The following is a 12,304-nucleotide window of genomic DNA, read 5'->3' as shown; positions in this document are numbered from 1 at the left end:
TGTCCTACAGACAATTGCACACGTGCTGACACCGCGTTCACATGCACATTATTACATATGCGTTTTTATGGATTGAGCCAGATGTGAGCCAGGTTAAGTGACGTTAATACTACTTTGATATGCTGTAACCAAGGTAGGGCCCGACCGACCCCTTGCACCATGATGTCTTTAAGCGGTTCCTTAAATTTAAGGCTGTCCTGTGAGTACCACAGGCATATTCAATGTACAACAGGTGTAAGAGATATTTCATCTGCAATAGATCCGACATCTATTTCCAAGTGTACTAAAACATTCGGGCAACTTTGGGGGGTTGAAGTCACTTTTGAAAGAGTTTATTTTCTACTATAGTTAGATTTGGCGTCTTACCATAGCCCACATCTCAGCCCAATAGATTGTAGAAGGTCTAACCTGCACTTTGAATAACTCTTTGGCTGGTTTCATAGCACCGCAACCATGTCTATAAGCAAACATTAATATAGCTCCACCATTCATTTTCATTGAAATTTTTGCTTTAGCTAGTTGTCCCACCCATTGACAATCCTCCGTAAACATAATGCCCAAATAATCATAAGCTGTGACGTGTTCAAGTTTCTTCCCATCGATACAAACATCTGAACTAATGCTGTTAATGTGTCTTGGGCGGAGCACCATTGCATTTGTTTAGCCAATATTTATTTCCATGCCCATTTCCTTGCACTTATCATTAAAGATGGTCACTGATTTCCTGATACCAAAGAGGGTAGTTGCCAGCAGGACTGCATTGTTTGCTAAAAAGAATGCAGGAACCTTTTCTTGACCTAGTCTGGGGCAGGGGTCAGGGCTTGATGCTATTACTGCATCAACAATCTCATATATATATATATTCAGTGAAAAAACGTTGATAAAAGGGACTTTTTGGTTAAGCTGCGCTGATAAAAACCTGTCAAATTCAGTGAAAAAGCTTTGTTAAAGGGGTGTTATAGTTACTTTGCACTAATAAAAACCTATCCAACCCGGTGGAGAAAGTGTGTTGAAAAGTAAAATTGAAACCCCCCAGAAATGTGCCAGTTATGGTAAGCTAAGCAACCGTAACCTGCACCACACCGTGCAAACACCCATGACATGAAAGATGACATCACAAATGTGTAGATGAGAACGTACTAACAGCAGAACCATACTAGAAAGTGGTAAGTGCACTATATTTTTCACTGTAACTGTGCAGTTTGTTATGTGTACATGACAAAAAAAAGTATATTCTTTTTTTACACAGAAATGGCAATCACCCTCTTGATGAAATGAGTGAAGATAGTAACTCCAATGGTACACACTGCAATTGAAAAGTAGGAAAATTAATACACATTGCTTCACATGTAACTAAACATGTCTTTTTTTTTAACAGTACATACTGGAAATGAAGGGAATGGCCCGAAAGCACCAGCTGCTACACAAGTGCATGTGCACGTACAAACCCAAACTGACAGTGTGGGCAATGAACTAGTGAACCTGGGGGAAAATTGACCAATTGAATAACAGTTTTGCAGGCTTAAAACTATTTGTTCAAAGTCATATAATGGAAAATATAAAGTACCACTGCCCCACTTGCACCTGTAGCCCTTCTCCCTGTCCCAGCCAACCATCTCCACAAATTCCCTGTAGGCAAAGACGTTATGATGAGACCTCAATCCCTTCCTCCCCTGATGACCAGCCTGTCCGGGCTGTCCGCAATCAAAATGGGGGTGTCCGTAGGACATCCCACCTGTCCGGACATGTCTGCAAATTTGTGACATACATCTAATTCGTTCAGGGAGCCCACCCCTGTCCTGCAGACACCTGGGCACACCCGCATCACATTCCCTGTGTCCTATGGCCAACGCGCCTGTCTGCCATGTCCCCAAAGTTGTGGTGTACTTTTAATTACTTCGGGGAGCCCACCCCTGTCCGGCAGACACCTGGGCGCATGCGCATCTCGTCCCCTGGGTCCTACGAACACCGTGCCTGTCCGGCATGTCCGCAAAGCAGCGACATACTTTAATTGGTTCGGGGAGCCAACCCCTGTCTGGCGGACACCTGGGCAGATGAGCATCTTGTCCCGCTGGGTCCAACAAACACTGTGCCGGTGCGGCATGTCCGCAAAGCAGTGACAAACTTTAATTAGTTCGGGGAGCACAACCCTGTCTGGCAGACACCTGGGCACATGCGCATCATGCCCCCTGGGTCCTACGAACACTGTGCCTGTCCGGCATGTCCAGAAAGCAGTGACATACTTTAATTAGTTTGGGGAGCCCACCCCTACCTGGCGAACACCTGGGCACATGCGCATCACGCCCATGCCTGTCCAGCATGTCCGCAAAGCGGTGACATACTTTAATTAGTTTGGGAAGCCTAGTCCTGTCTGGCGAACACCTGGGCATATACGCATCACACCCCCTGGGTCCTACGAACACTGCGCCTGTTCAAAACTGTCCTCCGCACGTGTGTTGCACTTTTGATTTGTTCGGGGAGCCCAACCCTGTCCATAGGACACCTAGGCGCATGCGCACAATGGATCCCGCGCAATAGGTGACAGCCGTCCCTTTAGCGAATGTTTGCGGCATCACCATGTGACTGCACCCACGCTGAGAGTCGGTCCTTATTCATGAACACTGTCTGGGCCCCTGGATACCAGAAAGGTACCTTTTTGAGCAATCCAAGGTGTTTTACTGTGAAACTTCACCTTTGCAGAGGTCCCAGACGATGACCCAGGCGATCTAGAGGATTTTTGCAAATTTTTGAGCCTAGCATGGGGTTCAAAGTGTTTGCGCAGTGTGCGACTGTTCACAGAGCGCTCCCCAACAGCCCTATAAAAGGCCACAGCCCAGTGCTGCTCCTCATTCTGTTTTTGGATTTCCTGGACAGAGCACTGTGCCAGATTGCTGCTTGCACCAGATTGCTGCTTCCTGGTTTCCTGCTTGCTAAACTCTAATTTGCTGAAGGATGGCCACCACTGCTGCCTCTGGTGCTGCTGCCTGCTCATCCTCACCACCACCACCACCCCTTCTGGAGGGCCTGGGGAGGGGAACAGGCGTGGTGATGCATACAGGGAACAAGAAGAGGATAAGGTAGTGGAAGTCCCCACTACAAGCTGCCAATGAGAGTCTTGGGTGTGGAGGCACTTTACCACCATTGGGGGTGTACCCAAGGCTCGTGCGGCCAAGGTTTTCTACTTAGTCACGGAAAACCTCAGCTGTACAGCTATGGTACCACTGCCATGCGGCGACACCTTAGGTGGAGCCACAAGGCAGCAGTACAGAGGGTTGTCCCCTTCGAACAGGGTAGTAGGTTGACTTCCTCTGCAGCATCCACGGCATCTGCTCCTGTCACCACAAGGGCCACTCCTGTGGGGCAGCATCCCTGAGCCAGCCTTACAGGCCATATGCACTGCAGTAGACCCTTACCTTTCAAAGGTCACCGTATTGTGTATGTACTGCGATACGGTACTCTGCAGGGGTGAGCAATTCTGGAGTGCTTTGGAATCTGTGGTCCGGGAGCACGATGCAAAGTGCCCCCTACCTCAATAAGGCCCACCCAACATCTTCCTCTCTCACCTGCCTCTTCATCCCTGTGGTTGGTGCCACTTCCCTGCCCTCCTTCCTTGTGTGTCACGTTCAAAAATACCAAAAATACCAAAAAATATATAATATAAAATATATTCAGAGCCACCTTTCACAATTTAAAAATAGAAGTGCAAATGAAATGGTGCAGGGCCCTGCGCAGTCCGCAGGCAGCACAGTAGTCCGGAGACTTACAAAGCATGCAGGTGGTGGCAGCATGTAAACCATTACATTCTTTTCTGGGAGAAAGTGGTGGCTCTGTAAAGAGCCTTTTTGGTTTTTTGTTTTGTTTTTGGAAGGTTTGAAGTGGCCAACACCTACTGCACAACACCTAATGCTTGCTATACTTGCAAGAATGGCTGCAAAGCATTTTGGATATTTCACAAAAAAGGTGATTTCCAGCATCAGTAAGATGGACACCATATCTGCGGAAAACGTTGGTGCTACGAAATGTAATGTTTTCATTGATGAAGGAAGACATACCAACATCTCGCAAAAATGAGCAAACAGCCTTGTTGACATTGCACCTGACGTTCTCCATTTGCAGACCAAATGAAGAAGAGCGCAGCCACATCTGTCTCTGAACAATGCGTGACAAAATTACTCAAGAGTTTGGAAACATGTCCATGACTTTCCAAAGTGCCTCGTTCATCGCAAACTGCAGAGAGAATCCAGTAACGTGACCTAAACTGTTCCCTCTACAATGAACAATAATAATGGCTGGATGATGCTGCATCACCAAAGTGGCACAAAGGGGAAGCAGATCCACCCACTTCATGCCATGCACTCCATACTAGTGCACATCCACATGAGGGAATTCAAGATGTGCAGCCACTCCACAGTGCTCTGCATACACTTGCAACCAATGTATCCAAGAGTCCCCCAAAATCCAGACACTGTACCTCCTAAAACACACAGCCATAACCATAGCCATCTGCACTCCTTTCAGCAAACAGAGCCTCTGCCACACTCTCCTCTTGCACACCACACCCAGGGAAACTTATTGGCCAATCCCCTGGCCTCCACAGTCCCATTTCCATGCCTGCCATCCTTAGAAGTCCCGAATGTGGCACGTGCGATCCGTGAACTACCACAGTGTTAGCGGATAAATTGGCCAAATCAAGGGGGTGGGAAGAGAAATTTAACCCAGGGTAGGATATTTCCTCTATTGTGGTGGCTCTGAAAAGATCCTTTTTTTAGGTGCTACTAAACAAACACTTTTTGTTTTCTATTTTTATGGGGGGTTCTCTCCTTTTCCTCCTTAGTGCCTTACATCAACCTCTGCAAAGCATCCCATAGATTGCCAAAAAAATGAGCATTTCCAAGAATGGACAACAAAACGGTGTCTGGGGTAAAATAGTGCACACTAAGGGAGTCAATGTTGTCATTAGAGAAAACAGTTATCTCAGCATGTCGCAGAACTTCACCCATGCCTCTTTTAAAGAGCTGCCTTCCAGCATTTTGCTGGCGATTAAAGACATTGGAGTTGTTCCATTGTGCTATAGGTGGTATTTTGGAAAGAAAACCACCTTTGCAGTAAGGAAAAGCAGCATCAGTTCTTCCACCAACAACTTCAGTACAGGAACCAAACTTGGAACACTGATTTAGCCCAAATGCTCTCCTCCATAGTGCAACACCAAAACATCAGCACTACCAAAAGTACTCATGTCTCTGCAAAGAGCAAACAGTGCCTGCAAATTGCAGCCAGACACACTGTACCACAAAGCCTGCAGGCCTGGAAACCCAAGATCACCAGAAACACATCTTGCCTGGGCATACTTCTCCAAGTCATAAACAAATGACTCTCCCACTATGCATACAATAAGTCTCTGCCTCTCCCCAACACCAGCCATCTTCACTACACAACCAACAAAGCAAAGAAACAAAGTATTACCCTCCTTTCCTGTAAAGCACAACCTGAATACCTGATTGGCTAATCCCCACAGTCCCATTTCCATGCCAGGCATGCTGAGAAGCCCCAGATGTGACACACTCTATCCGCGAACTACCGCGTTGTCCGCGGACCCGTACCACAAGGGCAGCCCTTCTTCCCTTTCCACTTCATTCTTTGCAGCACTGCCTCATTGGCTGCTAATAAGCAGTCACACAACCATCCACCAATCACAGTCAAGAACTCTACATCTAACTCTATCATCACAGTTCAACACTTTAGATGTACTGTTGAACACTCAGAGTACAGATCTCCTGTACTTGAAAAGCACCTCCATCGAAAATGCTGCAAAACTCTCCAAGATTTCTGCTTCCAGATTCATCCACCTCTGCATCCATCCACACAAACTACAGGTATGCACATATTTTGTATATTACATTTGAAACTCTTCACACATGCATGTGAACAGGCTGCCTGCCACTTACCCTGCATAACCTACTGAATAATTGTACTCTCATTTGTCCTATTTCCTGATATCAAGTGGCAGTTACTTACAATGCTGTGTGCTTTCAAAGTTTTCTTTTAATTCCCACTCGCAGAACAGCTGCAAACAACATATTTCAATTTTATCAGCACTCTTTCTAAAAATGAAAACCACATTGGGAACATTTGCACAGTAGATTTAAGTGACAGATCCTATGTTAAATGCCCAGAATGCACAAAGAAAAGGGAAACTGCATCTATGTTAGCAAAGCATGGCAGATACATACATTGCAAAATTACCAAAGTGCACCATTTGAAGGAAAGCACAGAAATGCATCTCTACATTGACAATTCTGCTATCTGTAAATTTCAATTAATAAATGCAAGAACAGGAAAGGATTTCTGCACTCATGTAGCAAGCATCTATGGGCCTCATTACGAGTCAGGCGTTAAGGGGTAAATGGCGCCGTAAACGGCGTCGACCCTTAACGCCTGATTCCGAGGTCCCTTTGCGCCATGGTGATTTTAACGCCTGCTTTTTGCAGGCGTTAAAATCCATGGCGCTAAGGGACCATGGTGCTAATTACGCCACCGTAATTTACGGTGGCGTAATTAGCGCCTTCCCCACTCCCATTATGCCCTATGGGGCAAAAATGGGAATGGGGAAGGGTAAATGGGAAATGGGGATTTACCGCCCCACTCACCTTGGAATGGGGCGGTAAATCTGCCATCCACCATGGTGTAAACATAGTTTACACCATGGTGGTAAGGGTACGACCCAGGCGGTAACTTACCGCCTGGGTCGTAATGAGGGCCTATGTGTGGGAAAGTTAATAAAATTCCACACACGGTAGCATTCTCCTTTCCAATCTGTACATCTTTCTGCCCTATTTCTCACCCTACTAGGACTTGCACTAATCCATTTCCAAAGCAAGTAGTGCAACAGTATCTCACACACATGCAAAACTGCAGCCCCATACCGCACAGTTATCAGTACAGCACTGGCCCCCATTGCAACAATGCTGATGCTCCCAGATCCCAACTCCTATGCAGTGCTCTACAAATGAACACATACACTAACTCTTCCTTGCAACAAATCCTCCTACAATCTATAATGTGTTCTCCTAGTGCTATTAATGTGCCATTAACACACATACCCACTAACTTCCTTTTTTCTCAATTGCAGTGAAGAACAGCCTTCTAAAAGCCAGTGACTCCTCTACTTGAATGTAAAACTCAGAAGACACCTACTCTCCACATCTGTAGTAGTGTTCTGCCTGTTGCTCAGACAGTGCAGTGTTGGTGTATTGTAGCCTAGAAAATTCTATCCAATCCAACAGCAGTTGCTTCACTCTTTCTCATTGCACCTCAGCAGGTCCACTCTTTGCATTGTCATCTGAACACCAGTATGGTAACACCCACTAATTTTGTGAAAACATCGTAATGTCCTTACTTCTTCAGGCACAGTACAATGTCATGCACACTGAAGCAAACCTTTCACACAGATACACACACACACATGCCAGTACAACCTTCCCATCCAAAAGTAACAGCCCTTTCCAAAATCACACACCCCTCTATGTATGCCTACTTTCATATTCAGACACTCATGCACAGTAAACACAAATACATTGCACAACTTCCAAACTCACACTTTCCTTTTTTCTCCAACAGACACACGAGAATGCCTACCAAAAAGCAACTCCTTAGAAAGCTACGCAGAAATACAGCAGATAAAACTCAAAGCATGCAAAATAGCCATCCGCCTCTAGCAGAGTTTGTATGAAAATTTCAAACAAAACAGTTAATACAGTCACTGAGCAAAACGGAATTAGGTAGCAGGAAAAAAGTGTGACCTCTCTTCCAAGATGTAAAACTAAAAAGAAATGTATTAAGAAGAATGCAACTACCAGTAGGGCTAACACTGCATCTACCAATGTTAACGTAGCCACAGGTAAGTATTCCAAAAAAATAATTTTACAAAAATGTTTACACCATAGAGTCCTTCAGAACCTTATAAAAACAGGGGAGAAATCACGCTCAACCCTTAAAACTTACTGCAGAAACGGATCCTGGAAGCGCTCATAGACAGTGCAATGCTCCTCAAAAGGAAATTGTTTTATATTAATTTTAAACAGAATGAAACCACTAACAGAATTAATTAGTAAACTACAAAAAAAACTTCGCAACATATGCAATAGCAACATAGATACCGTTGCAAATTTCTGTGCAGGTGAGTGGATTCACACAACCAGCACAGAGTCATATTTCAATGAAGTGGAATACAAACAAGAGCAAACAGACCCAATTGCCATACATAGCAGTGGCCGAGGGTATGAAAAGATAGACAGCACCATTATGGCAGAGGAAACGCTGATTGAAGGAATATCCCCAACAAACTTACAATCAACTCTCCATTGCAGCGAACCAATCCATCCCATCTACAAATGGCTGTGCACCTCAATGTGTAACGTATGAAAACAGTCCTTTAAATTTTTACGGCAATTCCTCAATCAGTATGTCAAAGCCAAAGACAAATTAAAAATGAAAATATTACATCACTTACAAAATCCAGTAACTTTAGAACAGAGTAGCGACAACCTTGCAAATGCCAACCTTCTTTTACACACGTACAAAAAAGAAATAGCAAAGTTTAAAAGCACATCTGCTGAAGAACCAAACCAGGTATGTCTCTGTTGTCGCAGAACTTTCTATACAAAGAGCACCAACACTGTAGATATAGCATACAAAATAGAAGACAATGAGGAATCCCAATGGTTCCAATTAGCTCTCTACCTTATAGCAGAAAACAAATACGAAATGACTAACCCCTCAATACTTTGCACATACTGCACTGCAAAGCTTGATAATAACCAAATGCCTTCACGGGCAATCACTAATAACTTGGAAATATTCCCACTTTCAAAACCACTCCAACAGCTTAATTCGTATGAGAGCATTGTAATCCAAACAGTACATCCATTTCAAGCGATAGTACGCTTTCAACCGAAAACAGCCAAGTTGCCTCCTTCTGAATTGCTGAAAGGCATTTGTGGTAAAGTAGTTTGCCATTAGATCTTAAAGAAAATGTAGACACTCTGGGAGTGCAACATCCAATAGATCAATTTTTGATTATCCTAGGGAATGGCGTACCTACAAAAGACAAAAAAATAAATTGGCAGCAACTAGTAGACTTAAACAAAGTTAGAGAAGCCCTACAATATCTTAAAGAGAACAATGAATACTACAAAGAAATAAACATTGAAGTAAACCTCAGAGAAATCACAGAAATAATTCAGGATTCCTCATCGACTGGCCAATTTGAACTTGTAGTTCTTACTGCAGCATCCAATATTTTAGACAAGTATACAATTCACCCACTGTACTCCAAAGACAGCATAGATGATGCACTAGAAACATATCAAATGCGGCAAGCCAAAGGATCTCCAATCAGCATATGGAAACAAAGTGTAGAAGCACGAGCCTTTCCTCTACTCTTTCCTACTGGAAAGGCTGGAAGGTATGATGAAAGATGCATATAAATAACAGCATCAGAATACCACTCTTTATGGATGTATTCTGAAGACCCCAGATTTAGACAAAACATTAAATACACGTTCCACCTCCTGTTTGAAAGTGAACTAGCATCTCTATGTTACTGAGTTGCACACACATTGAAAACAGGTTCCAATTTTTAAAGCATGTCTGCTACGCAGCTACTTCAAAGGTGCAAAACAAAGATGAAGTTTTACAGTCACGTATCACAAATCTCTTGGCAAACATGTGTGGTACAAAAGAATACTGGTTCCGATGTCACGCAGATGTACGGTGTATGCTACGCAACCTTGGCCCTCCGACATGGTTTGTCACTTTAAGTTGTGTAGATTATGCATGGGAAGACTTGCACGATTTCCTATGCATAGCAAATGAAAACAAAGCAGCAATAGACATGAAAACACCAGGAAAACTCTGCTCTCTTGAGCCTGTAAATGTGTCAAGGTTCTTCCATCACTGCTTTAGTACCATGCTGCACTTCATCTGTATTAAAACAATTCCTCCCCTTGGAGAAGTGCAACACTTCTTTTGGAGAAAAGAATATCCATCCAGAGGAGCACCACACATCCACATGCTTTTGTGGATAAAAGATGCTTCTAAATTTGGTGAGGAAAGTGGTGCCACTGTTTTGCAATTCATTCACAAATATGTCACTTGTGAAATCCCTTCAGAAAGCATACACAGTGAGATACATGCACAAATGTTGCGGTTTTAAAGGCATAAATGTGGCAAGTATTGTCTACGCAGATATAAAACAAAGGCAAATAGTACACCAAATGTTGCTTTGGTTTCCCTAGACCAGCTTCAGCATAAGGAGAAGTAAACAGCTTCATGTATTCTGTTAGACACAGTGTGAAAGGCAAATCACCTAAGAACACATGCTGCATTAAAAGACGCGAAGTAGGAAAGTACATCAATGATTACAATGCAATCATTGCTCTCTTGTGGAATGCAAAAATAGATGTGCAGTACTTTGCAGAATATTCCACTGCAGTTGCACGATATGTCACAGCCTACCTAAGCAAAGCTGAGAAACCAGAGTTGAAAGACCTCTGGGATGACATATCATCTGACAAAACACTGTCACAAAAATTATACAGCTTTGGCATAAAAATGCTCTCCCATAGAGAATGTGGTTGCTACGAAGCCACAGACTTCTTAACAGGCAGAGCCTTATATGGGAAAGCTGAAAACATTGGGCCTCATTATGACCCTGGTGGTAGGTGGTTAACAGGGCGGGTAGAGCTGCCGGCCCCGTTAACCCCCTGCCGCCTCATTACGAGGTCTCCTCGTGGGACCCGCTAAGGACGCTGTCATGGTTTGCCCTGGCAGTACAGGTGGCACCTGGGCAAGGAGGGTGCGTGAGTGGCGCAGGAAGCAGCTATCTCCAGTAATTGCCCCTTCCAAAATGGCCCCTGGTTAGGATGTTCAATTAAATCCAACATGGCCCCCGAGAAGCCTGTTATTCTGTTATTCAGTAATCCTTGGTGGTCTAGTGGTGCTGGGTGGGCCCAGGGTATATAAATCCCGCCCTGGGCCACACCCAGCGCTTAGCATTTTCTCCGGCCGAGGATCGGCGTGACGCTTGCCTGTCATGGTCCCGGCTTATCCTGCAGTGCCCCGCGCACATCCAGCCTCCAGGCAACCTGCCTGTTTATCTCCGTGGCCGTGTGTGAACACCCTGGAACTCCGCCGCTTCTGTTGAACTGCATCTGGAATCCATCGCGAATCGCGTCTTCTCCGTGGGACTCAGCATTTCCTTTCTTGCTTCCAGACGGCTTGGACATCTACCAGCTGCATCCGGAACACCTGCAACGTCGGAAAAGACAAGGAAAGGAGGGGTAAGCGCAGATGATCCACGCCACCCTCAGTCCCCCTCCCCTCAACTTAATACTCACCGTGATGACACCGGTCCTCACAGGAAGAGAGGGAAAAAGATACTGACATTTGTTCTGAAAACCTAAAACCTTAGAAACTGAAGCGTGCCTCTGCCATAAGACGGCACGTTGGGACTTTGCCTGCACACTTTCCAAGGGGGGCATTAACCAGTGGAAGAATGCTTATGCACAGAGAAACAGTGCTCCTGCACAGGAACTTGAAAGGCAATTACGCATCCGGTGCGCAGCAGCAGGCCTGGGCCGTCGGGGTCCAGTGAAGGAACTGGACTTGGATTACTACAAAACTGCTTAAACAGTGAAGTAACTGGGAGAGACTCATTGCCTACTCGGAGATCCAGAGTGCCCCGGGATCTTCCCACGTCACCAAATCACTCCCCCCTCTCTGATCACTGGGTAGTTGACCAGCAGTGAGCAGAAGGAAAGGAGTGTTTTGGGCCAGCAGCAAGGGGCTGAAGATCGTCGACAGACCGGACCAGAGACCGCCGACAGACCGGACCAGGCATTCCGCCAGGGCCCCAGAGGTAAGCGTTACAGAACGCTAAGCCCACGTTATCACCTTGCCGAGTGCCATGGCATCAGAAGTGGACCAACTAGCTGCCCTGTTGGGCGAATTACGAGCCGAGGTGCATGCTGCATGCTCGGAAACGAATGCAATGCGAAAGGAGTTGGTAGTAAACAGGGAAAGGACAGAGGAATTGGCAAAACGCCTAACCAGAACCCAAGCCGGACAAATCCCATTGCCCGGTTCTGCAGATGGAGCAACAGCACCAGCATCCCAGATACATGTTACCACTCAGGTCTCCATTCCTTTGGTCCCACCAGAGAGGTTCATGGGGGATTCCCAGAAGTATGGAGTGTTCATGACCCAGTGTCGGCTTCATTTCCTATGCCGTCCGGGGGCATTCTCA

This window comes from Ambystoma mexicanum, chromosome 2p, assembly GCF_040938575.1.
Source record: "Ambystoma mexicanum isolate Mex_15411 chromosome 2p, UKY_AmexF1_1, whole genome shotgun sequence".
NCBI classification, from domain to species: domain Eukaryota; kingdom Metazoa; phylum Chordata; class Amphibia; order Caudata; family Ambystomatidae; genus Ambystoma; species Ambystoma mexicanum.
Note: the sequence above shows the minus strand (reverse complement) of the source record.